This window comes from Sciurus carolinensis, chromosome 15 (assembly GCF_902686445.1).
Source record: "Sciurus carolinensis chromosome 15, mSciCar1.2, whole genome shotgun sequence".
NCBI classification, from domain to species: Eukaryota; Metazoa; Chordata; class Mammalia; order Rodentia; family Sciuridae; genus Sciurus; species Sciurus carolinensis.
The window spans coordinates 20,896,039-20,900,872 of NC_062227.1; positions in this window are offsets into that span (position 1 = coordinate 20,896,039).

Consider the following 4,834-nt stretch of genomic DNA (forward strand, 5'->3'; position numbering starts at 1 on the left):
CCGAAGGGTGTGCCTCAATTGTGCTAATCCTAAGTGATTGGCTGCCTTAGGTATATAAGACACACCTATAGGAAGCACCAGGGATAACCAGATAAGCTCCTATAAGCAGCACCTCTGATGGATCGCAGAAGGCAGATGGCAGTACGCAGGATGCACCATAGATACGCCTTTAGCATGCACTTCTAGCACGCACCTTTAGGACACAGGATGTAGGATGCAACTTTAAGAAGCAGCAGGACTCTAAGAAGATATAAATCTCTGAAAGTGTAGTCTCTTTCTCTTAAGCAAAGTCTCTTTCTCTCTTATGCAAAGTCTCTCTCCTCTCAAAGCCTTTCTTCCTCTATAAGCTAGGGAACAAGTGAACAAGCAAGAAAGCAGCGCACTAAAGAGAAAGATAGCAGAAGTAGTTCGTTTCCAATCTACCTCCGATAAATACCCGCGCAATTGTTGCTGTAGACGGTAACAATATCCGCTCGACCTTTGCCCTGGGCGGCGACAGTGGCTGCAGGCTGTATGTGAGAGTTATGTATTAATACGTGGTCTGGTCATTGTTTGTGTGTTCATTCTCTCAATGTTTTCATGATTCTCTATTCCTCTGCTTTCCTTCATCAGCTACTCTGCCACGTGTCTGCCTGGCCCTTCTTTTTCTGAATGCTGAAATATCTCGTTGGTGAGTCTTGACTCTTGTGCTTCCTTCTTTTGCCTCCAAATGCACATTTACTTGATCTTCAATAAGCCCGCAGCTGGGCTGGGGAGATAGCTCAACTGGTAGAGTGCTTGCCTCGCAAGCACCAGGCCCTGAGTTCGATCCCCAGTACCAAAAAAAAAAAAAAAAAAAAAAAATAAGCCCGCAGCTTCTAGTAGAGTTTAATACTTTGGTGCCTCATAATCCTGTATTTGCAGACAATGCCCGGTTTTACTTCCCAAGCTCTAGTCTTACCCTAGAGCTCTAGAGCCACATATGCACCTACCCTGGTCATCTATCCATCAGGCAATTGTTAAATCTGCACTCCAAACACTTCTTTCAGTTTCTAACTCTGAGGGAACCCATGACCTTTGGAGTTTTCATTAGTTATAAAATAGTGATTTTTGGAAGCAACCTGGAAGTTGCAAGGGAATTCCCCATGCCTTGCACAGTTCCCCAAAAGGCCAGTGAGCCTTGACAATCCCAATCTGCTTCCATTGTGCAACTCTGTTGCAGTTCATAGTCCAGCCGCTTCTGGGGTCACATTTCTCATATTGCTGTGCAGGTAGGGAAAGAGGTGAAAGGTCACTCAGGACTAGACTAGAACTAGGAAGGGAGAAAAAGATACTTTCACATCAAGAAAATCATATTTTTATTGTATATCTTTAAATAGCTACATATGTGAAAATGCTTTTTTTAATCAAAATTGAAGTGATGCCCTTTTTGAGGGAATCTGATTTAAATACAGACTCAGTCTATTCTAAAAATATTTAATCTATAAAAATAAGTCTCTTGAATGAGATCACCTCTAAGTAATGGCGGTTTCTGAATATGGGAGAGAAATGGGCACAAAACTCTAGAACAGACTGATTCCCCACTCAGAGGTCCCTTTTCCCTACTCCGATTTTGGTTCTCTATATTTAAGTCGGTAACTGAAAACCCAGTTCAAATTTTCACACCCCCTGAAAATCTTTCCAAATCTTTTATGTCATCATGTATCTCTCCTGAATTGTACCCCATGTCACCTGGTTTGTATCTCCAGTACTTATGAGAAACACGTTTATGTCATTTGGCTTAATTGGACTGGCATTCAGGATTGGTGAGTTGTCTTATTCATCTTTGGAACTGATGTTTGCTCCAGGTAAAAACATTATGTAGAATATATTCCTTTGAGTAGAAAAACAACTAGTCCTTGCTAATCTAAAATTCAGTTTCATAAGCTTACAATTACTAGATGAGTTAGGCACATAAAACTCTTTATATGTAAAACTTTCACAAGTACATTTATGGAATCAGTCTCCTCCCAGCTATCCTTCACTCATAATAGTGGAGTAGATCCTTGATATGAGGTCAAGTATTTGATTAGTTCTTTTCAATAGTAGGATGATGCCAAAATCCAGCAATCAAAGCAACTGAAATGCAAACTGATTGCAAAGGAAATAGTCCCTTCAGGAGAAGGATTAGACCTCTCGATGAAGGAGGGGCTGAAGCAAAGGAGGAGGAGAAGCAATGATGCGGCAGTGGCAGCCCTGCACAGGTAGCCTCCTGGGAGAGGAGTGGGCAGTGGTGGTCATTCTACCCACAGCAGACAGTGGGAACAGCCAGGGCTGGAATGGAGTGCATGGTTCACCATTCATGAAATGCAAATCCATAGGTTTTGATTTTCCAGGACAGTCCTTTGCAATTTCAGCTGGGTGTTTATTATCAGAGGGACCCAGAGTGTGTTGGTCTTGAACTTGCCTGTGGAAGGTAGTATCCCCAAAGGGTAATGTTGTAAAACAAACATGAGCCTCAATATTTTTAACACAGAAACTCAACATAGATAGGAGAGTTTTCAAAATCTAAGCTATTATGAATACACAGGGTAGTATCTGTACTGCTGTCTCAATCACCCAGATGCAGGCAATACAGGACAAACAGGACTGGTGGCCCCTGTGCTTACCAAGGTTGTTAAAAGATATTTGTCTGAGGAATGTGCAGTTGCCTGGAGACCTTATCTGTCAAGGACTGGGGGGGCTTAGCCCCGACTCATCTCCTGCATACTTCACCCCTTCCCTCCTCCCTTCTTCCACTAGGACCGTTCAGTTCTGGCGGGACCCAATGAGAATGAAATAGATTGGCAGGACCCAACCAGAGGAGGACTAATGTTTAGCTGTTCAAATATTAACCAATTAAAAGAACACTGTAAAACTGCTTGCCTTTCATTATAAAAACCCTGCTAAACAAGGGCTCGGGGCCTCTTAGCGTCACTGGTTTTTGAGGGCGCGGAGGACCAGGCTCGAGCTTGCTAATAAATGACTCTTTGTTGCTTGCATTGATCGTGGTCTCTGGTGGTCTTTGTGGGATCTCAAGCCTTTGGGCACAACAGCAGTAAAGTTAGGGAAAAGACAGAAGCTATGCTGACTGAAAAAGGCACCAGTTTTCTGGCATGCATGTGTTCATTCAGGTGGCCCTTACTTCCTGCCCCTGTGGTTTATTGACAGTGCCATTGGTACCACCTCACATCTGCTACTTCTCAAGATATAATTTTCTAAAATTAAACTCATGACTTTCCTGCAAATGTAAAATGAGCATATGCCATTGATTTAACTCTTTAATAAGAGAATCACAGTTTGTTTCTTAGTAGGATTAAATTGGACTATTTCATGACATCACCTCACTGTATACCAAAGGTTTTTGAATGCTGTGCTGATTTTCCTCCCAAGGCATTTGGCTAATGCAGTGAGCTTCCTGGCTTCCTCTCACTTCTATGATTCTGCAACCTTTGTCTTTAGTGGACAAGGTGGTTTTCTGGGTTGGACTTGCTTTTACACAGCAGCTTCACCATTGGGATAGCTGGAGGTGAGAGAGGCTGTGGCAATCCTTAAGGCACTTGACAGTGTGCTTGAAGTAATTACTGCAGCCCTCACAGACACCTTAATGTGTGTCCTGTTAACATGCTAAGGAAATGCAGGTCCATAGATGAAAATGTTCTGGGTGAGTTTTAGGGCCCAGGACAGAGAGGGAAAGGGTAAAAGGAGGGTGCTTTGAACTGCTGTCCTTCTCTTCACTCTTCCTAGCTGGACCTGCTTTCAACTGTGCCTGTGACACAAAGAATGAGCAGAGTGAGTTATCTCATCCATTTAAATGTGGCTCAGGAATTTGCTCTTTTGTTTTTACAGCAAAGTAGAAAACTGGGAATTTTTCACTGAAAAATACCCTTCAAGAAGATTCCTTTGGGAATTCAAACTCAGGTAAAACAATAGTGCTCGTCAGCTAATATTTTTATTTTTCCCATTGTGCTGAGGATCTAATTCAGGGTCTCCTGTATGCTAAGAGGGCTCCCTACCACTGAGCCACAACACAGCCCTACATTTTTTGTATGATGTATTTCTCTTCTAATAGCTTTAGTGAGGTGCAATTGACAGGCAATAAACTACATGTATAATTTGGAAAATGTATAATTTAAAAAGCATATAACCTTTTCCTTTCATTCCTCTTTACCCTCCCCATAAAGTCACCATTGCTGATCAACTTTTTATCATGATAGATTAGTTTTCATTGCATTTAGAGTTTAAATAAAAAGAAATGTGTGGCAGCTGAACCAGGGAAACCGCCTGGATCCCTCCTGTGCACATAAAGGAATAAGCAAATGATTCAAAAAGGAAAATTGAATTCTATGTAGTTTGGTCAAATTGGGGAGAAGCAGCTAGATTGTTTCTCTGCTGTTCCCACAAAAGTGGTTACAATTTATAGACACTAAAGCCAGGTGTGTACACTGAGTGGGGCTGTGCTTAGCCAGAGAGTATGTCAGCTTTGGCCTCCTTGGTACCTGGCCAGCACAGGAGTTGGGTAGTTTTTATAGTTTCATTCTTAGCCTAAGTAAATGGAGATGCAGAAAAAGCAGTTTGCAGTAAGTTGCTGTTAAGTTTAAAGGGGCTTTGTTTCACAGTCTTCAGTATGCATTATTATTTTGATCTGCTTTCCTTCAACATGCATGATTATTTTGTGATTTACCCATGTTCTTGCACTTAATCCTAATGCACATTTTTATTGAAGAGTTACTTTAATCCACTGTATAGTTCACACTTTGTTTATACTTTTGCTTATTTCCAGTTCAGGGTTATTACAAATAAACACTTGCAATCGGTCCTTTAAAGTTCAGGCATT